Raw genomic sequence first — 25,682 nt, forward strand, 5'->3', positions numbered from 1 at the left:
GCATGCTGAGCACAGCGACGCAACGTTTGCAAAACGCGAGCACTCTATAGTTTGACGCCAGGCGCGACCAGGCGCGACCAGTGTCCGTCGGCGCGGCCTGACGGCCACTGGTGCGAAATCCGACATGCTGCATTTCGCACCGATGCTTTACCCAGACATCACAGCGTCTTCCTCTTTTCCTGATGGAGGGACGCCGGATTCACTGAAACGCGCATACGTCAAAGCAATACAGCGCGGTGCGCACCTGCGAGTATATGGCACGAATGGCTCCTGGTGAAGCAACGCCAGTGTGACGCGACGAAATGAACGCCGGCGAGCACGCTTACCGCGTCACGTCGAAATGTATTGGCGCCTTGACTGTGGCTTGTAGTCATGTTCTCACATAACACGCAACTCAGGATTATCATGTTTCACCAGTCACATACCTTCGTCATCTATTGGCGTCACGTAGCAATACGCTTGTGCAGTATATATATATATGTGTGTATTTAGTAAAAGTGGGTAACTATCACGAGTAATTTGTACACTACTATGGAAGAGCAAAAAGCCACCCCAGTCAAAGATGAACGAAAGAGATATGTTCGCGACCGAACTGGAGGCAAAGGGTGTTTAGAAAAAGTCGACGGTTTCGGGTACGAGGTACTTTAATACCATGGGAGAGCATAAAGCCATACCGTGGGCCTCACATTTAATAAGGCCATAGCGACAAACAGGCTCTCAATGGTGAGAGGAACATTCAAGCACCGCATGGTTAGTCAAGTTGGTCACATGTCGAGTGACAAGTGTCGTTACGGACCCTCAGTTAATTCACTGGTTTTTCTTTCAAAAGCATAGATGTCCTTTTAAATACGTTCTGACATTCTGACATCGCACACAACCAGTCGCCATAATATCGCTAGTAAAAATGAACTTTTAGGTACCATACTCATCTATACGGACAGTACTTGCGGTGTGAGTGGGAATAATCTAGCGCGACTTTGGTTCACAGGAAAAGAGCAGAGCAGAAGTGCCGGCCAGTGATTCCACGGTGAGATATATGGGGAAGGAGCACAAAAATGTAGATTCCACCGATGCCAAACGTTATTGCTTTCGCCGAACAAACGTAGGAATTTAGAAAGCGTCCTTGAAGTTTCCTACGCCGTGCTTCCAATAGGGTTGCGCTCAACAACCAATTCCTGAACACGAGTTTTATATAGCAAAGCCGATTCATCACACTAAAAGTTGAAAACTTAGGAAAAAGAGCTGGAAAATGGTCTATCATGGGCTCTCCATGGAGTCAATGCTTTGACTAGTGCACTTGCATTTTTAGATAATTAAACTACCTTGAACAACAGAGTGTTTATGCACATCTTAAGAGTTCTACGCAAATTCTCATCTCCTGAAGTCGCTGAGCGCGAACTGGATTCGCGCAATGCGCAGGACCATTTCATTCGCCTCTGTTCACGCGTTAACACCGCAACTGGAATCGATTTTGGAAAACTCTGGGTCAGTAGGTAATCACACCGTAACTTCTTACTCCAACACGTTTTTGTTTTCGTCCTTTTTTTACAAGATAGAAAAAAAAATGCCGATAAACTACTGAACGATCATGGCACTTGAGTCAGAGAATTATTGCTCTGTACTTAAAATGTACTTTTGTATAGCATTATGGTCCCTTATTCATGGAGGATTGATTGTATCACCGCTTGATGTCAGTTTTTAAAAAAATGCTACATATAGAGAATGTTGATCTTTCACGCTTTTGGTCCATGTCTTGGTTTTTACCGCCAATGTATTAGGAAAAGTCGTGTCAAAATGGCTGATTGAGTGAGTTCGTGATTCATGATTGCTTGAAATACAATCGCGTAATGTATACAATGGCAAGGAATTGTTTCTCCATTTATTTTTGTCGTTCACCTGATTGTATTTCAAGCAGTCAGAAAACGTTGCTAAAGAGGCGGACCTGAGCAACGCCGCTTTGTGGTGCACGCGGAATGCACGTCTCGATACTAGTAAACAGACTCGTGACGGCCCCCGGCAAGGTCTGACCACAACAGCAATACCATGGCGCTAGGTTACCATGGCGCCTGAGGGTTAATGACCCCGTAGGCCGTGGCAAATGTTTCGATAACAGTAGTTTTCATAAACTGCTTTTGAGAGAGCAGCACGTAGCGTGCCTTACGAGTAGGGCGAGACGTCAAAAAAAATTGCCCGCAGCTTCCCTCGGGGGAACACTGAGGAGGATGCGGAGCATATAATTGGTTAACGGGGTGTTAAAGTGCGACTTACTTGGGTCGATGGCTAAATTGGTTAACGTGGTTGTGAAATGGGGTGTTAAATTGCGACTTACTTGGGTCGATGGCTAAATTGGTTAACGTGGTTGTAGGAGGGGGTGTTAAATGAGTGAACACGTACACACGTATGCGAAAGGGCGGCGCTGGTCGAAGGGACGTCGATCATTGTGTTTGTGGGTTCGTTGGAATTCATTTCACCGCGACCTTGGACGTCGACGCGCCGTACAAACCAACCGACGAGCGGCAACTGAGCGAGCGAGCGCCGACCTTGAGTATATATACAGCACGACGGCGCATGCACTGTCAGCTGTTGAATGTTCTCGAAGCGCGACGCCACATGCGCGTCCACTGGAGAATCAGGAGAATTGTAGATGTCGAACGCGGTGTGTAGAGGAGGAAGGGTGCACAGATGGTGGAGGAGTGAAGCGCGCGCGGTGTGTAGAGGAGGAAGGGATGCACAGATGGTGGAAGAGTGGGCGACGGCGCGACGGCGCATGCGCGCGCGTCAGCTGTCGAATGTTCGAGAAGCGGTGCGGACGGCGCACTACAAGGCGCGAGTATAAGATGCTTCCGCATCTAAAAACAACATGGCTGGTCACTCTTTCCAGGAATCGGTACAACACGAAAGTGCAAGGTGTCTTCAAGGAGGCAGTTGAGCGTTTATATTGCAGTGTTTTATCCCAAAGGCGAAAGAATGAGTTCTACAGCAAAAAATTGCTAAGTCACCGGGAAAAAACGACAAGCAGCTCGAAACTTGCAGTGTGCACCTCAAGCAGAAAAGGGAGCGGTACTTCAGGAAGAAATGAAATTTTTACCGTCTACTCGCAAGGTGGCCCGGGAAGGAGGATGAATATGGACCACCCTGTGATGCAATGGTGAAAGCACATTTCGCTCTCGAGCAATTGCTGGTCCGTGATCAGCTGACAGAGTCTGCCAGCCTTGGCCGGTCGAAAGGGGAACGTCGAGTTGTTGAGGTGACTTTTCTCGGTGACTCGCCTCTGAGCATGGTCTGTGAAGTTGAGTGGGCCACACGTGACCCACCGTAAATAGCCCTGCTGGCCGAGTAGCTCTACCACGCTGCACTCGTTGTCGTTCACGACGCCAACGAGCGAGAGCTCGACTGCCTGCCTGAAATATTACAGAGCCACGCGTTCAAGTCTGGGCAGCCGCGATAGAATCTCAATGGACGGGCAATGCTCGATGTACAGAAGCTCATTTGCGACTCAAACGGTGCTTGAGCAAGTTTTACAACGAGGTGAAGTTTTGATGCTTCAGCGACTAAATCACCTAGTCCTTGCTCACGTTCAGTGGGAAGGCACTGGCGAATATGTCGTCGTCTGTCGAGTACAAGGAGTGGGTGTTGTCTAAAGAACCGTTACGCTAAAGAAAGATGGGAAGTAGACATTCCTTGAAATCAGCGAGTAAAGCATCTCGCACGCAGTCTGAGTGTCGATTGGCGCTGACGAAGAAACACATGTGACTGTTGGCAGCACCCGTGTATTTTAGGCTTTTGCTGCTCATAACGTGGAGTTGCTGGAATTTTGCCATTCAGGTTCGTTTTATCAAAGAGTACTTGACGTTTGATATTCTGGGAAGTATTCGTGATGTTACAGGTCACCAACATGGTGACGAGTAATGATAACGTTATAGCCCCACCGCGGTGGTCTAGTGGCTAAGGTACTCGGCTGCTGACCCGCAGGTCACGGGATCCAATCCTCACTGCGGTGGCTGCATTTCCGATGGGGGCGGAAATGTTGTAGGCCCATGTGCTCAGATTTGTTTGCACGTTTAGGAACCCCAGGTAGTCGAAATTTCCGGAGCCCGTCACTACGGCGTCTCTCATAATCATATTGTGGTTTTGGGACGTTAGACCCCACAAATCAATGAATCAATGATAACGTTCCATGGTACATCACCTCGTAGGGATAATTACTTGTGTCTCTGACACTGACGATAACGCTACCGCCATAGGTAGTCACGTTTTCCGTTTAGGGGTGCATCTCCGGAATAGAAAAATGTTTATTCTCCAGCAGAAGATATATTGTCACGGAGTCGTGACATTGACAACGACCGCAGTCAGCGTATCTCAGACAAAACACTTCTTTGGCGGGCCTTGTGGCCGGTAAACGCAAGGTATAAGTACAGCAAAAAATTTTCGCTCTACACTGATATTGGTGAATTTAGTGTTGGCCATCGATAAGTTGATTACAGTAGAGATACGCCGTAATTTATACATCACGCGTCGAACTTTCCGGCATTGTCACTGCTGGTGGCGCAAGCTCTGGAGTAAGCTTGGCTGCTCGCGTCCTGCGTACAATCTTAAACGTACGATCTATTACAAACTCGAAGCATTCCAACACTATGGTATGTGCCTCTCAACCTCGACCATGGGGCGTTGCAGCACGCGCGTTTCGCCGTGCTTCTTGCAAAAGCTGGTCGCTCGGTACCCCGCTCCCGCCTTCTGCCTGCGCTGCCTCAGCTCGTTTACGCCCACTGCACGCACCGTTATCTGGTCGCGCTCTACGTGCAACGTCACCTGTGACTTGCTCCGAAGGTTTAAAAAGATCAGAAATGCGATTTCACGGTGTGAATCTTATCAGAACCAAGAGCGATTCATTGACAACCTTTCTGAGACCAAGCAAATTAAACACGATGTCTTTGATCAAGTGCTATGAGAATGTTGATGGTGAACAGCTGCCTTTCTTTGACATCAGAAGTGAGGTGACGGCACGAACTCTATATGCGTGTTACCGGTAAAACGCGCATTGGCTGCGGCATTCGTGTCTTATCAGAGCTGTCGGCAAAACACCACCACAATTTTGAGTGCTCAGATTTTTATCGCTTGAATGCGATGTGTGCCACGCGGCTTTCAATTTTTTAGGAGGTCAGTGGGAAGACATCAAACTTATGTCTGCTCTGTTCTGTTCCTGGCACCGTTTAAATGCGGTGTATTCAGTTTTGTTACAAGCTGCCACTCTAGCGTCGCCAGCGCGAAGTCGGCGACGGGAATGACAGCAGGTTGGTTCGTCCGTACGCAAGCAGAGACAGTGAAGAGATCAGAGACGTGGGAAAACAAAACAAACTTTACTCTAGTGATATTGCAGCACACGGGATCTAATACAACACTTCAATACAACTAACAAAATACATCGACACTTGATACAACTAAAGGGATATATAACAAGAACAATAAATCAGCTTACGAGAGAGAACTATTACAAACTACACAAACTAACAAGAATAGAACGACGGAGGAGAAAGTTCGAAGATATAAACAGGTGGAGGCATACGTGTGATGACCGGCAGCGTTGCGTCCCCGACGATCGGAAGCGAGAAGTCGAAGAGAGTTCTGGCACGACTGCGATGTCGGCGGTGTTGCAACGCTGGTGGCTCCGGGAGGCTAGTGCTTGCAGGTGAGTTCGAGCAGGTTGAGCTAACTCGAGGCGAAGTCCCGATGTCTACGTTGCCGACGTTAATATCGCGTCACAACTAGACGAACGGCTAAGTTTAGGTGGCCAGCCGATACAGAGCCACACTAAAAACTTCTAGAAGAGATGCTTGTTGATCTGTTTCTACACCATCTTGGTCAGCGACTAGTCTGCCTAGCAGTGCAAAATCCTGCGCTTAAATCCCCCTCGTGTCTCCTCGCTCTCTTCCTTGGGGACAAGAGACCTCTACCTGGGTCCAATCATGCGCGTTTAATTGAGGGGAAACTCCGCCCCCAAAAATATTTTGACCCCACCCCTTTTTATTAGGGAGAGGGCCCGCAACTAGCGAGAGTGACAACCCGTCGGGTTGTTGTCATACGGCTTGGCCACCAGAGCGTTTCTCACGCTTTTCTCCGTGGGAACGGTCAACCACTTAGCTCTCAGCCGGGCGTCTTGTAGTCTAATCCTTGTACGGGGTATACCGCGGCCTTCTACGATCTTGCAGACGCCGCCACAGTTATAAAAGGATTAACCGTCGGCGGCGACATTCTAAGGAGAGCACCCCATTTTGCACTTATCTGTTCCCTTTCATGTGCCGCCGTTTCTCACGGCCAGTCGGGGAGTACGGCGCCCGTTAATTGCCGTGACGCGGTGTCGCCGAAAATAGTCGTCCGTGACCTTGCCCCCCACTTTCAGAATGTTATTCATAACATTTGTTCGCACGGAGGGGAATTTTTTTCGACAACAAGGAACAAAACACCAACAACAAGGGAGGCATGAGGACTGTCCCTCTCATACACAACATAAATAGGCAGAGTGCATCAAAGTAACAACAAAAGGAAAAACAAACAATGGTTACAGTACCAGCTTCATTTACACGCAACAATATCAATGCGCCATACAAACAAGAAGAGGAAATAGCCGTGTACGGCAGCCATCAATACCGAATACACTGCACGAATGTATACTACGAAAAAAAAAAACGGAACCGGGGCGCTCCTCTACTGTAGTGCAATCCTTTCAATGTGCATTACAGCAAGTAAAAACAGCCAATGCACCAAGCAAAAAGAAAATAACTCAAAATACACTTCTTATACAATGAAGTACGCACATACAAACAGAAAACAAGCGACCAAAGGAAAAAAAACAACATGCTCATAGACCTCAAGAACTATATCCGGCTCAATGCGCGCAACGACAACTGTACCGTGTCACGCCAATCTTAATCAATTTACGAAATCGCTTGGTTTATGTTAACATCTTCCTCAAATGCTCATTCATGCCACATCCCCATGGCAGTGGAGGCATACGATATTACACTAAGCCTTTGAAAAAAACGAGAAAAATAACATATTTTCTCCGTTTTCACCTTATGCAAATTTTCGCACTCATGATTAAACTAACTTCAATTTTCAACCTTTGGTTCGGCGGTTTTCCTTTTGAAAAATTTACACCGCATCACGTAACTTACAAAATTTAAAAGACTTGAATACGCATCTTGACGTACCCTGAGTAACAGTATTTAACACGCCTGTGCAAAAGTTACTCGAACTGACCGTTCCACCTTTCTCAACTAGATTCTTTTGAATCGCACCCGATGAGGTCGCGGTCCCGGCGGTTTTCCATCAGGCCTGAGGCTACTAAACACACGAACGTTAGGCTGTGTTTTGCCGTCACGCCTCATTCTGCACTTCGGCCGGCTTTCTTCGGTAATGTGAAAGGGGTACGAGAAGCAGGGGGAAAGCCTGTGCCATTTTTCTTTTGTGTTCTCCCCTATGCGGCATTTAGCCACTCTGCCCTTTCGACTCTGACCCTTCGGCAAAGGCCGCTTTCCCGAATTTGTCGAACTGAACCGCACGCTGCGTTGGGGTGGCGTACCTCGTTTCCTCCCTCTACACCTGGCTCGCCGCTTGTGCTTCCCTGAACGCCACCATTGACGTTCCTTGAAACGGACTAATGGCCTACCCTCTCGTCTTTCTTGCGACTGAGTGGGGCCTGACCTAGGCTTGCGCAGCGCAGTGCGCTTCCGCTTCTTTCGTTTCCGGCGATGTTTGCTTGCCCCCTTTCTCTCGATGCCATCATCAAGTCGCGTCGGGAACTGAGAAGTCGGGAAGCTCGTTGGAGCTTGTGTTACATTTTGCCCCACGCTCAAACATTTTGAACTCGGTGTCACGACGGACTGCCGGGCCAAATTATCTTTGTTAATGCTGATGAAACCATTAACTGGGCCCTCTCCGATGGCATCGCTGCACTCCTGAAGCGTTGCGTTCTCGCTGTGTTTAGCCACTGTGCTAACCCTATCTGCATGTGACGATCTCGAGCCGTCCTCTCGAGGCATGAGGATGGTTTCCAGCTTCTTACTGGGTCCATTAGGGCTGCTGGCACACACCTCATCCTCGCTAGGACCGTTTTTTGATACTGTCTCTACCTCGAGACCGGCCAAGGCCTCGTTCTCTACATCATTTATATGGATGCATTCGAGAATATGCGGGCCCTTTTCTAGCGCGATTTCTGGTTCTGGCGTTTCATGACGCGCTTCAATGTCCAACGCTTTCCGACGCGCCTTGCTTTCGGACTCTTGTCTTTCTGCTTCGCGCTCTCTTTCAGACTTTTGTCTGAGCTGCTCTTCCTTTGTCCAGACAGAAGTTCCGAACATCCGGAGCATATCTGCCTTAACTACCTTGTAATTGTTCGCGTTCTGCTGACCGAGTCGCGCAACAGCTTCATTTGCCTCGCAAGGCAGACCCGTGAGTAGCCCTTGACACCATGTGTCTCGCTCAACTGACAGTTCCTCGCCGGCATCGCCGTGCTCATTGCTGGATCGGCTCACCCTGCTACCCTCACTGAGGCGAATCTCTAATTGCAGTAACTGCACTTCCCGTTCTCCAGCTTCCCTTGCCGCTTCCGTTGCCGCTTTTCGTTCTTTCGCCCTTTCTTCGCGTTCTCTCTCCCTTTCTTTTTCCCTTTTCTCCCGGGCCCGTGCCCGCTCTTCTCTGGCCTGCGCCAGTTCCTGCTGCTCCTTAATCCATTGTCTCAGTTCGGCGCCCTCGAGGTCTAACTGTTTACCGTACGCGATCCACTAATCAAAATTCATACGCTCCATACTGCAACTGTCACTATAATGCCACTATAAAAACAGCGCAATCATTGCAGGATGCAACCGCTTCAACTGTGCGGCTCTATCACCACGCTGTCCACACGGTTCTCGTTCACCCCTCACTGTCTTACTCTTGTACGGAACGTCCTGTCTCGCGGACGCCAGTTTTGTTACAAGCTGCCACTCTAGCGTCGCCAGCGCGAAGTCGGCGACGGGAATGACAGCAGGTTGGTTCGTTCCGTACGCAAGCAGAGACAGTGAAGAGATCAGAGACGTGGGACAACAAAACAAACTTTACTGTAGTGATATTGCAGCACACGGGATCTAATACAACACTTCAATACAACTAACAAAATACATCGACACTTGATACAACTAAAGGGATATATAACAGGAACAATAAATCAGCTTACGAGAGAGAACTATTACAAACTACACAAACTAACAAGAATAGAACGACGGAGGAGAAAGTTCGAAGATATAAACTGGTGGAGGCATACGTGTGATGACCGGCAGCGTTGCGTCCCCGACGATCGGAAGCGAGAAGTCGAAGAGAGTCCTGGCACGACTGCGATGTCGGCGGTGTTGCAACGCTGGTGGCTCCGGGAGGCTAGTGCTTGCAGGTGACTTCGAGCAGGTTGAGCTAACTCGAGGCGAAGTCCCGATGTCTATGTTGCCGACGTTAATATCGCGTCACAACTAGACGAACGGCTAAGTTTAGGTGGCCAGCCGATACAGAGCCACACTAAAAACTTCTAGAAGAGATGCTTATTGATCTGTTTCTACACCATCTTGGTCAGCGACTAGTCTGCCTAGCAGGGCAAAATCCTGCGCTTAAATCCCCCTCGTGTCTCCTCGCTCTCTTCCTTGGGGACAAGAGACCTCTACCTGGGTCCAATCATGCGCGTTTAATTGAGGGGAAACTCCGCCCCCAAAAATATTTTGACCCCACCCCTTTTTAATAGGGAGAGGGCCCGCAACTAGCGAGAGTGACAACCTGTCGGGTTGTTGTCATACGGCTTGGCCACCAGAGCGTTTCCCACGCTTTTCTCCGTGGAAACGGTCAACCACTTAGCTCTCAGCCGGGCGTCTTGTAGTCTAATCCTTGTACGGGGTATACCGCGGCCTTCTACAATCTTGCAGACGCCGCCACAGTTATAAAAGGATTAACCGTCGGCGGCGACGTTCTAAGGAGAGCACCCCATTTTGCACTTATCGGTTCCCTTTCATGTGCCGCCGTTTCTCACGGTCAGTCGGGGAGTACGGCGCCCGTTAATTGCCGTGACGCGGTGTCGCCGAAAATAGTCGTCCGTGACAAGTTTCATAAGGGTTTAATTTTGCAGAGGTTTTCATTGGATGATAACAACGTCGTACCATAGTTCAATGACACCTTTGATTATTTTCAGCTCCTTTGAAAGTATAATGATGCGCACAAAAAAAATATATCTCCTTTCCGACCATGCATGTTTCTTGCAGCGCATGTTTCATTTCGGATAATATTGTTACGAGACAATGCCCCACTTAAACAGTGAGATAGGCGCTGAGGAAGACGAGGTGACTTGTGTGTGCGCGCGCTCTCTCTTGTTCGCCATCTTGGCTTGCGCGTTGGCGCTGTGTAAATATATTTTAAAACGCCTAGTTTCCCTTGTGCCTTCACGCAACATTTTGGTGGAAGGTGCTGGGTTACAACGCACGACGGAGTTACGCAGCGGACGCCTAGTCTCTGCTCCCAACATGTCCACCGGCAGCGACGCTTCCTCAACTGCTACGCCCACTGCATCAATGGCGCCGACCTCTCCTGTTTATCTCGTGGCCGCTCCACCCCGCGATCCCGGCAACTTTTCGGGAACGGACGGCGAGGACGTGGATGAGTGGCTTAAACTCTACGAACTCTTCAGCACAAATCACAGGTGGGACCCAACCTTAATGCTGGCAAACATCATCTTTTATTTACAAGGAACGGCCAAGGCGTGGTTTAATAACAATGTGGACGGTATCACAAGCTGGGACGTATGCAAGACCAAATTACGCGAGTTGTTTGGTCAATCTGCCGGCTGCAAGCAGGCCGCTAGGAAAGAACTTGGCACACGTGTTCAGACGTCCACGGAGTCCTACCTGGCGTATATTCAAGATGTGCTGACCCTTTGCCGTAAAGTTGACCGAACCATGGCTGAAGCCGACAAGGTAGCGCACGTGCTCAAGGGCATCGCAGACGATGCATTTAACCTCATTGTGTGCAAAGGCTGTTCCACCGTGCAAGATGTTATCTTGGAGTGCCAACAGTTTCAAGAGGCTAAAAGCCGTCGCATTGCTTACCACTTTACGCGCCTTCCCAACACTGCTGCGACGTCAACATGTGCGGATCTCCATGTACCGACCCTGCCCAATTCACACTCCAGTGACATCACGAGAATTGTACGCCGTGAAATCGAAGCCATCTCACCCGCCCCCTTGAGAGCACTGGCACCGAGTGATCCTCAGCCGACCATATCGCTAATACAGACCGTTGTTCGCCAGGAACTAGCCAACGCGGGTGTTCACACAGTCTGTTCTGTGCACCGTCCCGGCGCTGTCAGTTCGTCTACCCCGAGCCACCCACAGCAGTATCGCCGCCCTGCTCCACGTAATCGTGACCCAAATGCGTGGAGAACGCCTGATGACAGGCCGATTTGCTTCCGATGTGAACGAGTGGGACACATTTCCCGTCATTGCCGAAGCACGTGGACCTCACCGTATCGGGCAAACCCAAACTTCTCCAACCCCCATTCACCGGCCCACCTCTATGACCAGGAACCACCACGGCGTGAGGGCTCAGCTAATTACGACCCGACCACTACGACCACTGCCCAGTACAGTCGCTCACCTTCACCTCGACGTAGATTTTCCCGATCTCCACCACCACCTCGTTCCCCGTCCCCGTCCTCTGCCCGGCGGTTTTCTTCGGAAAACTAACGGCTGCAGCTCCTGGAGGTGACGCTGCTGATACGACTTGCTCTCCAATTCCTCTGTTGACGCTCCCGACCAATCAGAACTTGATCGACGTTGAAGTGGACGGTTTATCTGTTAAAGCCTTAGTAGACACTGGCGCCCATATTTCTGTGATGAGCCTGCACATTCGAGACCGCTTAAAGAAAGTACTTACTCCAGCCCCTTCACGCAGCGTTCGCGTTGCTGATGGTAGTACGGCTGCTGTTATTGGCGTCTGTACTGCACGCGTTACTATTGCCGGCCGTCAAACTTCAGTTCTCTTCACTGTTCTTTCTCACTGCACCAATGATGTGATCCTCGGTCTTGACTTTTTGTCCACTCATTCCGCTCTCATCGACTGTTCAGCCGGTACTGTGCAACTTGACCTACCGTGTCCGATTGATCCGCCCAGTCGACCGCAAGCCCGTATGTGCTCTGCTGAACATGTCCGTTTGTTACCGCAAACCGTGACCTGCATCACCGTTACGCCCTCGCCACCTGTATCCGATGGTGACTATGTGCTCGCGCCCATCACATCCCTTCTCTTGACCCACAGTGTTACCTTACCACACACTGTTATTCAGTTACGTGCAAACCACGCCTGCATTCCTGTGCTCAACTTTGCTCTGTGTCCGCAAGTGCTTCCGCGCGGAATCGCCCTCGCCATGCTGACTCCTTCTGAAGAATGCGTCATATCAGCTCTGTCTTCGAACGAGGCTCGACACTCCAGCTTCACACATGCTCGATCTTCGCAAGGAAGCCCGTCTCCTGATGTTAAAAAAATGATCGCGTCAGACCTTTTGCCGCATCAAGCTGACGAACTCCTTCGCGTTCTTGAGTCATACTGGGACGTATTTGACTTTTGTGATCGTCCACTAGGTCAAACCAGTGCGGTAAAGCACCGCATTGACACCGGCGATGCCTCCCCTGTCCATCGACGGCCATACCGCGTATCTTCGACCGAGCGTCACATAATTCAAGCAGAAGTCGACAACATGCTCGCCAAAGACATAATTGAACCATCATGTAGTCCATGGGCTTCCCCTGTTGTTCTTGTCAAAAAGAAGGACAACACTTGGCGATTCTGTGTTGACTACCGACATCTGAACAAGATCACTAAAAAAGACGTCTACCCGCTACCGCGCATAGACGACGCCCTAGATTGTCTTCACGGCGCTAAGTATTTTTCTTCTATTGATCTAAGAGCAGGTTACTGGCAAATTGCTGTCGATGACATGGACCGCGAGAAGACCGCTTTTGTCACCCCCGATGGTCTTTACCAATTTAAGGTCATGCCCTTCGGATTATGCAACGCTCCAGCCACCTTCGAGCGGATGATGGACTCTCTTTTGCGTGGGTTCAAATGGTCAATTTGTCTATGCTACCTTGACGACGTTATCGTCTTTTCCCCGACCTTTGAAACCCACCTCGACCGCGTTTCCTCAATACTGGCCGTATTTCGCAATGCCGGTCTCCAACTGAACTCGTCAAAGTGTCACTTCGGACGCCAGCAACTAACAATGTTGGGCCACCTTGTCGACTCCTCTGGTGTACGTCCTGATCCCGATAAAGTGCGAGCCGTGCGTAACTTCCCTGTTCCGACCTGCACTAAAGAAGTACGCAGCTTTCTCGGTCTGTGCTCGTACTTTCGACGTTTTGTGAACAACTTTGCGGAAGTCGCCCGTCCTCTCACAGACTTATTGAGAAAAGATGTCTCATTCACATGGGGCGCTGCGCAGGCTACGGCGTTCTCTACACTTATTGAATCGCTAACAAAACCACCTGTTCTGGCCCATTTCGACGTTTCTGCCCCTACCGAAGTACACACAGATGCCAGCGGTTACGGAATCGGTGCTGTTTTGGTTCAGCATCAAAGCGGCTGCGCCCGCGTTATCGCCTATGCCAGTCGTCTCCTCTCGCAGGCGGAAAGGAACTACTCCATCACCGAAAGGGAATGCCTTGCTCTCGTTTGGGCAGTAGCAAAATTTCGGCCTTATTTACATGGTCGACATTTCACTGTCATAACCGATCACCACGCACTTTGCTGGCTCTCGTCCTTGAAGGACCCCACTGGGCGCCTTGGTCGATGGGCACTACGGCTTCAAGAGTATAACTACTCGGTGTCCTACAAATCTGGCCGTTTACACCATGACGCTGACTGCTTATCTCGGAATCCAGTGGACCCACCTGAAGCGTTCGATGAATCGCCATGTGTGCTGTCTCTCTCCGCTTTAAGCAACATCCGTGAGGAACAGCGCCGAGATCCTGCCTTGCGTAACATCATCGAGAAGCTTCATTCTGCGGCACCCGATCCTTCTACTCGATTGTTCGTGCTTAAGGATGACACATTGTACCGTTGCAACGTCCGCCCTGATGGACACGAACTGCTCCTTGTGGTACCTTCCCACCTACGTGCGAGCGTGATCGGCCAGCTTCATGACGCTCCCACTGCCGGTCACCTCGGACTGTCTCGGACGTATGACCGCGTACAGCGTCGATTTCACTGGCCCAGTCTTTATCGCTCGGTCCGCAGCTACGTCGCCTCATGCGATCAGTGTCAACGCCGCAAAAAACCTTCTATGAGTCCTGCCGGGTTCCTCCAACCACTTGACGTTCCCTTTGATCCCTTCTTCCGACTTGGTCTTGACCTCCTAGGCCCTTTCCCTGCATCCACTTTGGGGAACAAGTGGATAGCTGTCGCGACGGATCATACAACCCGGTACGCTATCACGCGGGCTTTGCCAACCAGCTGCGCCACAGACGTTGCCGATTTTCTCCTGCACGACGTCATACTTCACCATGGCGCCCCACGCCAACTCCTAACAGATCGTGGGCGCTATTTCCTTTCCCGAGTTATCGACGACCTGCTTCGCTCCTGCGAGACGAAACATAAATTTACGACAGCTTACCACCCGCAAACTAACGGACTCACTGAACGATTCAACCGGACTTTAACTGATATGCTCGCTATGTACGTATCGTCCGACCACCAGGACTGGGACGTTGCATTGCCCTTCGTTACGTTTGCCTATAATTCTTCACGCCATGATGCAGCTGGTTTTTCACCTTTCTACCTGGTGTTTGGCCGTCATCCAACTTTACCTTTCGACACCATCTTTCCGACAGCCGTCGACTTTACGACTGAATACACCCGTGATGCTATCACCAGGGCTCGCAAAGCACGAGAAGTTGCTCGTCAGCGCCTTTTAGCATCGCAAGATCACCAGCGGCATCGTTACGACTCACATCACCGCCAAATTTCCTTTACACCAGGTTCTCTTGTGCTATTGTGGACTCCGACTAGACGCGTCGGACTTTCTGAAAAACTGCTTTCCCGGTACTCGGGACCCTACCGCGTATTGCGCCAGGTGACAGATGTGACATACGAGATAGCCCCGCTCGAGTCTTCCTCCGCCTCCGCTTCGCTGTCTACAGACATTGTCCACGTATCCCGCCTTAAGCTTTACCACTCGGCAACACAATAGAAAGCACCGAGACGGTGCTTCAGCACCCGGGGGTTATGTTACGAGACAATGCCCCACTTAAACAGTGAGATAGGCGCTGAGGAAGACGAGGTGACTTGTGTGTGCGCGCGCTCTCTCTTGTTCGCCATCTTGGCTTGCGCGTTGGCGCTGTGTAAATATATTTTAAAACGCCTAGTTTCCCTTGTGCCTTCACGCAACAATATCCACGCCTTATCACGCAGCGTGCTCACCGATTCGAATGTCACTTTGGTTGTTTTGACAGCTCGCTTGGTAGTCATCATATTTATTTATTTATTTATTTAAATACCTTAAGAGCCCGGAGGGAATTACATAAGGGGGGATACATACAAGAGGTTACTATAGCATCAGTAAAAACAACATGTCAGGGAGTAATACTAGTAATCAAACAGACCGATAGCCCAAGCAACATTACTAATAACACAATAAGCAAAAAACACAGTAAGCAGCCCACCATAACAGGAAACATATTTCAAGAAATAGCAATAAACATTCTCTGAGCATGCGTTACACATTAAATGTCAATGGTGGTTACAAATTATTGTCAACTTCTAAGTAAGTTTGTACTGCAGACTGGAAAAGGGAGGGTTCTGTAATAGCGACGATGTTTGAGGGCAGCGCGTTCCACTCGTTAATGGATAACAGCAGAGGTGAAAATTGGTATTTCTTAGTGCGTGAATATATTGTATTGACCTTATGTGCATGACCAACGCGATCAGAAACGTAGGAAGCTGGGTGAATGAATGATCGGGAAAATGACGAGTCACTATGATATAAACTATGGAAAAAACATAGGCGGGACAACTTTCTGCGCGTGGCAAGCAATGGAAGGTTCAGAGAACGCTTAAGACATGTTACGCTTTGGTGGCGAGAATGACAGGAGGTGATAAACCGAGCTCCTTTATTTTGTACCGATTCTAGCATATCAGATAACATTGCCGTGTGTGGATGCCAGATGGTTGACGCATACTCTAGTGAGGGCCTGATCAGAGCTTGATATGCATGAAGTTTAGTTTTCAAGTTTGCGCATCTGAGGCGGCGTTTCAAAAGACCGAGTTTTTTTGATGATTTGCTGGTGATGTATTCAATGTGACTGTTCCAGGTTAGGTCGGAACTAAAGAAAATGCCGAGGTATTTTGTGGATGAAACGGTCTCAATTACGGTGCTATTGGCTATGTATCTGACGGATGATGAGGGTTTCACACAATACCCAACAGGACCGAGCATGTTTTTAGTTAAGCCGAGACTTGCCCCTAATAACCGTGTCAAATTTCGCGAAGCTATCAAAAACTTTATATTTGCCTTGGTTCTTTTTCCAACTCGTTTTCATATCCCCAGCTTTATATCGCCCGTGGCTCGGGTGCATGCAAGAACATAATATTTTACGCTCCAGAACTGTGATATTGTTAGAATGCATGCCATGGTTTGAGACTCCAGATTGATTCTGGAGTCTCAAAAGTAAATCTATTTGAAGTGTATAGGGTACGACGACTACATACAGAGGGGCACACACACCGATCGTCGCTTCTGTTTACATTGAGAGTCATACCACCGTAGGCTTGAAATATGCAACACCAACGAGCCGTGTCCTTCATTCTTGCACCAAAGTCTGAGCGCAGTGTTACTGCCTTTCGCCCCCCCCCCCCAAAAAAAATATCGCAAGCGTATGCGGGAACCGAACTCATGACTTCGATCCTAGCATCGCAACACCTCATCATGCTAACTTATGGGTGAGAGTTGCTTGCAAGACATCTATACGTATAAATGCTCAGCGCGAACCCGCAGCACAAATCTGTTTACACTGAGCGGCGACGAGAGTTTATACAGCCATTAGCTGAATAAAACACTTGCAGGGCTCACAGTACGGTATTTTAACTAGAAACTAGAAAACTCCACCACTTTCGCACTACCAATGGTTGTCACGGAAAGCTAGAGCCCAATCGTGAAATGTACAATGGTTGTTTTGCTGTTCTTTTTAAATGCGAAGAATTCCTTAGCAAACTTCGGTAACTTTGAGCGTATCTATCTATCTATTTATCTATCTATCTATCTATCTATCTATCTATCTATCTAGCCGCTTACGTTTGGGTGCTCTCGTGGTCACCCGCTAAATTGACGTGAACCAAAATTAGCATGGGAGGGCAAGAGGGTTTGACGAATATGATGTGCTGGACAAGACATGAATATTGTCAAAATCACGTCGTGTACGTCGTCAAACACTTCCCGCCAGACAGTGTCACATACCCACGAGATAACTGTGCCGCTGCTATGCGGGTATGTGCTACAAGGGGTTGACACTTAGTATCTACCCAGGAACGATGAGAACACACATGGGTAATTTTAACGCGTGAGCAATACCCGACATCGGTAGCCTCGACCCAACGAAGTCAAAGAATAAATGTCAGTGTTAAGAAAAACCTGATATAGGCAGCGTTGAGCCCCCTACGAATGCAAAGAATAAATTTCAGGGCCCCAGCAGGGATAGAACCTAAGCATTCTGTGTGGCACTCAAGCATTCTACCACAGAGCTACGCCAGGTCTGGGAACGTCTTTTTAAGTAGATGGTAATCTTCGTAAAACATAAATATTGGTTGCAGTGCTGCCTACCCAAATTTATAAACATTACATATGTACTTCTTCAATACAGCCGTCACGTTGGGTGGTTAGGTGCCACGCGCTGAATTTGATTTATGAAGCAGTGTCCAGGGCCAGCATTTTCGCGAGCATTAACACTTCATTTCAGCTTCTGGTGTCGCTAGTACGCATGTTACAGTTGACATCGTTGCACAAGTGCAAACAACTGGTTGTATAAACATCTGCAAGTCTTCAACATAGTCTGTTCATGCAACATTTGTACATATATTTAACGTCATTTCATGACGTGTCACTCAATAAAAAAAAATTGCAACACAGTCCCCTTCCCTACGCATACTTCACATAACGTCGATACCCAGGTACGTGGGATCTGTCAAATTTTTTTTTTCAGTGTACAAACATAGTTTCTTTTATTATGAGTGTCGCCGTCACGTTTATTTCAGGTAATTATTAGCTTTTAGTACTGCGCAGGACACAGAATCTTTAAAGTAATGAGACCACGTAGTATCGGCGAACTATCATAATCCACTCTTGACGTATTTGCTTCTCGCACTGCTTGCATTGGAAAAGGTAGAAATTGACGGGCAGTTTTGAGGTCTTCGTCATGTTTCTTTCTTATGTGATTCCTAAAGGAAAGAAGAGAAAAGTGGGCCCCGTAACTGCCTGCATCAGAGTGCGACACCTCAACAGTAGCTCACAAGGAATGGGGTGAGGAGGGATTAAAAGGATAGGATTAAAACGTATATATATATATATAGAGGGAAAGGAGAGAGCGAGGTGCAGGGACAGTGAGCGACGGAAGAGGAGATAAGAAAGGTGGACCTGGTCACGGGAGTCCGAGGACGGGGCACCACTCAGCGAGAGCTCATGTCGGCGTTAGGAGATGACGTGGGACGAGTCCAGTCGGCCAGAGCTGTGCTGTCATTGATTGATTCATTTGTGGGGTTTAACGTCCCAAAACCACTATTTGATTATGAGAGACGCCGTAGTGGAGGGCTCCGGAAATTTCGACCACCTGGGGTTCTTTAACATTTGCCCAAATCTGAGCACACGGGCCTACAACATTTCCGCCTCCATCGGAAATGCAGCCGCCGCAGCCGGGAATCGAACCCGCGACCTGCGAGTCAGCAGCCGAGTACCTTAGCCACTAGACCAACGCGGCGGGGCAGCTGTGCTGTCATCGGAGATCGGTGTCAGGAGATGGCGTAGGGCGATGCCTATCGGCTAGAGCTGCGCTGTCGTTGGTGATCGCGAGGGCACAACCGGTCGACATGAAAATCAGTGAGCGAGTCGTTATGTTTAAACTTTTGTAGCTGTTCACAATGCTGCGTAGTGCGTGCCTGCGTTCCAGAATGATGAAGGGGCGCTGCGAATGGCGTGCAAAATGCGAGATAATTTCCCCAAGGAATACGTTTTCCGTGCAGGAAATGGGAAAGCTGAGCAAGCGCGGCCCGTCAGAACGACCGGAGCTTTGCCCTCTCTCCGCTAGGGCGGCGGATGGGGCTGCACAAACTTGAGCTTTCCTTCCCTATTGGCTGCGGTGAGCATTGCTGACACTCGTCGAGGGTGAAAACCGAAAAAAGCAAAGTGGCAGCAACAAATATTCGTGTCATCATGGCGATACTCCTTCCTCTCATCGGCCATTCAGAATGACCAGCATTAAGCCGATCGCTCGTACCATTTGTGTGGTCGCTTACGTACCCAGCAAACATGGCGAATGAATGGCGCCTGGGTGCAGGCTCATACTTCAAGGTTAAGTACATACTGCCACTTGAGAGGTGAGCGTTTCTCTTGCCTTATCTTCCCTCATTATTGAATAAACAGATCGACGGGCTCCTGTGATTTCTGCAAGACACTTCTTGGTATTTATTGTAAAACTTTTCACTAGATTGATGTTCATCCTAAAAAAAAAGACGGCGTCAAGACTGCTATCAAAATCATGTGATAAAACCCTCCCACTCCGCCTCGTCCTAAGAAACATGAAAAAAAGTACGCCTGAAGCAGGTTACGTTGAAGTGAAGCATCATCTTTGGAGCGCCGTATTTCATCGTGGCCGTGGCCTAGTGGATAGGGTGCCTGTCTCGGCCACGGGAGGTAGGTGGTTCGAATCCTGCCACCGGACACCCACCGGTTAAATGGGAAAGGCGTCCCCCGACCGGGCAATTGGTTGTGCACGAGGTGTACCATGCCTGAAAAGGGCTAATCCGTGCTTCGCTCAATGCGCTCTTCATAATCGAACATTGACCCTTCGGGGTGGATGCGTGATCGGTAGACTACGCGTCCCGAATGCCTACCCGGAGCACAAGGCATACTGCGTATATTCTCAGCTTTACTCTGATGTGCTATATCAGCATATAGCGTAGTGCAGGTATATCGAGGGATGCAGTGAGTATGACATTCCAACAGATGACACTGCAGGAAACACCTCATTGCTTCATAGATGGCGTTGCTCCGACCCCCTTTTTAATGTTCTTTTCTCTTTCTTTAAATTGCAGCCGTCAAAAGATCTAGTAATGTCACTACACCCTGTATATTTTGCACTTCTTCATTTACTTTTCACGTTTACTTTAACACGCAATTGGAAGAAGACCCTGCCATCAAATACGCAGGATAATCGACTATAGAATTTACAGATTGCACTTGAAAAAAAACTATTGTAAATCAAAAGATTATGTGCACGAGAACAAAATACATTATGGCGCATAAAACAATAAAAAAACGGCAGACCTGGTCGGTAGGCTCAGCACAGTCACAGCGAAAGCTAGAAGAGCGGCCTTTCAGAGCTTTTCTATACACTCATTGGGTAACTGCCGCAAGCACACTTGCTTAATGCCCACTACGACATTATTGATTTGATTGATATGTGAAGTTCAACGTCCCAAAACCACTATATGATTATGAGAGACGCCGTAGTGGAGGGCTCCGGAAATTTCGACCACCTGGGGTTCTTTAACGTGCACCCAAAACTGAGCACACGGGCCTACAACATTTCCGCTTCCATCGGAAATGCAGCCACCGCAGCCGGGATTCGATCTCGCGACCTGCGGGTCAGCAGCCGAGTACCTTATCCACTATACCACCGCGGTGGGGCCACTACGACATTATTAATGAAAATTTCTGCGTAGTAGCCCGGCAATCGCCACGCTATTTTTCGTCATTCTTCTAAGAAGCTTGGTATCCGCTAAACTATTGCGAGTAATTTTGTGCCAATTGTTGATGCAGTGGCTGACAACAATGAGTGATTCTATTTTCTATTTTCTATTTTATTTATTTAATTTTCACCAAAACAGATACAATAGCTCGAAATCGGGAGACGGCAAAAATGCTGCCGTTATTGCAGCTTGACTAAGCGCCATCTAACCTACGTCAGTAATGACAGGGTATAAACGAAGTACAATAAAATAAAAAAACTAATATTATAAAGCAAGTAACAATACAAGCAGAAAGCAAAGTAAATGACAGGACAAGGTATACAAATAAAAAGGAATATTTCATAAACACATGAGCACAGTAATTCGCAGGGTGTGTATCATCGCTTTCGAACATAAGAAAGCTACACAATGAGGTTACACAAAAGAAATAATAAAAAAATAAAGGTACACAAAAAAATGATTCAAAGCAACACAGAGTGACCTATGTAAATAATACAAATCTACAAGAATAGTGTTTGCACATCGATATTGTTTAATGTGTCAATTTTTATGTCTTGCTGCTCGTATGAGTTGAGTATAGTTTATAGCATGTGGCTAAGTCTTTGGGTGACATAATTGGTGCGAAATAACGGAATTTTCTACGGGGGTTTATAGCGATGAAAGTAAATGGTTGTGTATGTTCAAGGTTTTCAAGTGTCAGAAATGCGTCGAGTTTTCCTCTGTTTGCGCTAGTGTAGGATTGTAACAATCTGAATTTGTCTATGTCATTTGCCTTAAAATTTTATGTTTAACAAAGAGTTGCCCTGTGTGTTCAAGGTATGGTATGTTTTCTATTGCTCTGATCGCTCTTTTCTGAAGTATTTTTAGCCTATTTAAATTTGTTGACGTAGTGTTTGCCCATACTAAAGCGCAGTAGTTCAAGTGGGCATGGAAAAGAGCCTGATATAAGAGTCGCTTTACAGTAAAGGGCAAAATACGTCGACAACGATTTAAAGTGCCAACCACGTGTGTCAACTTTAAACTAGTATGGTCTGTATGCTCATTCCAGGACATATGTTCATTAAAAACTACTCCAAGCGTCTTAATTCATTTGGTCACTGCAATTTTGTAGGGGTCTAGGGTAACATAATTTGGTACATGCAGGGATATTCCGAGAGCTCGGAAAAGGGCACATTTTGTTTTTGATTCATTTGACATGTAATTGTTCTTGGTAAACCAATCACGAAGCTTATAACATGTGTTGGCCGCTAAAGCCTTGAGAGTAGTGAAATATTTTTCAGTAAAAAATAATGTGCAGTCATCAGCATATATTATGAAGTTACAATTTTCACCAATTCTGACTATATCATTTATGTAGTATAAAAACAATACAGGCCCCAGAATACTACCTTGTGCTACCCCGGTTTTAATTGGTTATGTGCGTGATTTGAAGCCATTTATTTCAACATACTGAGACCGCGCACTCAGATATGGCTGCATAAGTTTGAGTGGTATTTCCCTAAATCCGTAGAATTCTAATTTATTTAGAAACAGTTCATTAGATACACGATCAAAGGGTTTACTAAAGTCCAAGTACAATGCAAGTGACAGAGGTCTCTTTTCGATATTGCGAAGTATGATTTCTTTTTGTGATAATAAGGCACTTTCTGTTGAAAGTTTCTTTCTGAAACCATATTGGCATTCGGTTATTAGATTGTGCTTTCTCGAGAAATTGTCAATGCTATCGTTTATTATTTTTTCAAGGCATTTCGAGAAAACTGGAAGTATAGATATACGGGGATAATTGCTTAAGTTGTTTTTATCTCCGGACTTATATATTGCAGTAACTTTCGCTAGTTGCATGTTGATTGGTAAAATACCTGTTGATAACACTAAATTGTACATATGTGCTAGCTTTTCTGCTATGAGGTCTAATACATACTTTATTGATCGCATTTGTATGCCGTTAGGATCACAGCTCCGACTATTTATTTTATTTTATCGAATAGCGTAATTACTTCACATGTGGAAGTCGGTTTAACAAAAAGTGTGTTTGATAAGTGAGTAATGTCAGTGGTTGTTGGCGCGCTCTGGCTAGCATTACCTAATTTCACAAAGAAGTCACTAAATTTTTCAGCAAGGTCGATGCCGTTTAAAATCCTCCCATCGATTTCAAAATTATCTATTTTCGTGGAAGGGGCTCCTCTGTTCAATACTTCATTTAACTTTTTCCACATGGTACTACGTTGCTCTTGACGTTACAGGTCAAAAACACGACTGTAGTGGTCTCTTTTCGCCCTTTGTTTTTTTTTTTTATTCAACCGATTTCTAAGAGCCTTGTATTCAACCCATTAGTCCGCATTATGTGTTTTGACGAACTGCTGGTAAAGCTTATTTTGATGGTTTATCTGACGCTTAAGGTAGTTTTTATCCATGGCTTCCGCAATTTGCTCGACCTGTGATGTGCCTTGAGAGGAAATGATTCGAAGTAAAGTCCTTGATTGTTGAAATAAAGTTGTTATATGAGTTGTTTGCATCTTCATCAGCCATTATATTATCCCAATGTGTTTGCATGATGCGGCACCTAAAGTGTTCCAATGTGTTTGGTGTTATTGAACGGTGCATGAATTTTTGCGGTTATACATAAGTCAAATTTGTATGCATATTTAGGAAAATGAATATAGGCAAGTGATCACTTATGTCACAACTGATCACTCCGGAAATTATTTGTTCTGCGGTTATATTTGTAACAAATATGTCTAGCAATGACACTGTAGATTCAGTAATACGCGTAGGCATAGTAATGATACTTTTAAAAGAGTTGCACTCAAGCATGGATAAAAATTCAGAAACTTGGGACCGAGTACTTCAAGACATCTATGTTAAAATCGCCACCTACGCTAAGCATATAATCCATGACATTTGCATGTGACAAAATACCATCAATAAATTTAGGAAATCAGCCATAGAACCACTAAGAGGGCGATAGACAACAACAAGTACATTTGTGCCCTTTTTTAGACATAATGGTTGGTAGTTTTTTGTGATAAGACTATATTCTTCGATTACTTCACAAAACTCAAGTGTTGTTAGAATGGCAACGTCTCCCCCTCTACTCTCCATGCGATTCAAAAAGAAGTAATTGTACCCTGGTAACCCGAAATGTTCTGACTCATCAGTATACCACGTTTCTGTGAACATTAAAAGGTCAAAATTTGTGCCACACGATTCCAACAGCGAAGTGACATCATCCTTTTTTGGTTGAAGTGATCGGGCGTTTAAATGCATCACTTTGAACAGACTACAGGCGTTTTTTCTAGATGTTACAATGCGCTGAATGTCCTCATCGGGGATATAACTAGCCGACAACATGGTAAAAAGAGCCATCACCCAATATTTCAAAAGCTTCACTTGTTAAGTGGCGCTAATTTTTTCAAGATCACTTTCTCGACAGATTGCCACGATAGGTGACGTCTCCGTGCGACGGGAAAAATGTTTCCGTTTCTTGTCCAAACAAACTTCCAACCTTGTTCACGCTTTCGTGAAATTGCCATGCCCAGTAGTCTCTTCATTTCCGGACACAAGTGCTCATTGACATAAGTAGAGGTGTCATTTTGCAAACCGATAGTCGCGTTCGTTATTTTCTTTTTTCGAGCGACATTGAGAACCCTGTCACGGACTTCAGTGCTCAAGTTCATTGCAGCTGTAGGCCAAGCGAACCAGCTGAACCTAATTTTTGAAGAGAAAGCGATCAACCTATGTTTAGGTCACTAACTAATATAAACAGACGTAGAGGCTACGGGTGTGTTGGTCCATAAGTTATGTCGGAAAAGAAAGGTTGCAGTAATCTTCCGCTTGTCGTCGTCATCTCCTATTCTAAAGCTTGTGGCACCTACTAACGCGCTTCTGATCTACAACTTTATCAGTTAAATTTAAATTTTAAAAGTGGATCTGTTTACATCAGCTGTTTGTTGCACTAAACACTATTTTATTCATGCACTATTCTCTTTCATTTGTTTATCTTCGAAAACTTCGTCTTCTGCTTTTCTCCCAGAACAAGGCGCCAATTTGTTTGTGTTGGGTGGGATAACTGTTATGCGTGAGAGAACGAGTACATAGAGGGAGAGACAAACCGAAAAAAACATAGTTGACCCATTCATCTCATGAATCGGTACACATGATTTTGAAAAAGGTTCTACACAGAAACAGTTGGTTTTTCAATGTGCAATAATATACGAGAGCTGGCACAAAGTCACTGGTGTTTGGCTGATGTTTTACCGCTTGATGTGGACTCACCCTCACTGACGTTCAGAGGCGCATCTCAGTCTCGATAACTAAATACCCATTGTCATATTCTTAAAGATGTGGTAGCTGAAGAGGTTAGGTTCAGCCTGGACATGTGGCTGTTATGTGCGCCCAAAAAGAGTGCAGTGCCCCGATGTGATGCAGGCGCGAGAAGACGATGACCAAAACGCTGGGGCACATGCGGAGATGTGCGCACGTGCCGAGTTTCGTGGGTGAAGAAAGGTAAAAAATATCAGACTGAGCTGGGTTTTCGAGGCAGTTGGGGCACGATGCCCGAGCATCACTATAAAATGCGGGCTTCGCGTAGCCGCTGACTTTCTCCACCTCTGACGTTTCGCTTCGGCAAGACGTCTGTTTCTTGCCAGCCTTTAAAAGACGCCACT

The 25,682-nt window shown here is 47.1% G+C and overlaps 1 long non-coding RNA gene across 1 annotated transcript in view; it reads right to left on the reverse strand.

Moving 5' to 3' along the window:
- The window catches only part of LOC142767119 (uncharacterized), a 55,741-nt gene that overhangs the window by 2,031 nt on the left and 28,028 nt on the right, over positions 1 to 25,682 (reverse strand). The gene's annotated exons all lie outside the window — the stretch shown is intronic.

Source organism: Rhipicephalus microplus, chromosome 7, assembly GCF_043290135.1.
Source record: "Rhipicephalus microplus isolate Deutch F79 chromosome 7, USDA_Rmic, whole genome shotgun sequence".
NCBI classification, from domain to species: domain Eukaryota; kingdom Metazoa; phylum Arthropoda; class Arachnida; order Ixodida; family Ixodidae; genus Rhipicephalus; species Rhipicephalus microplus.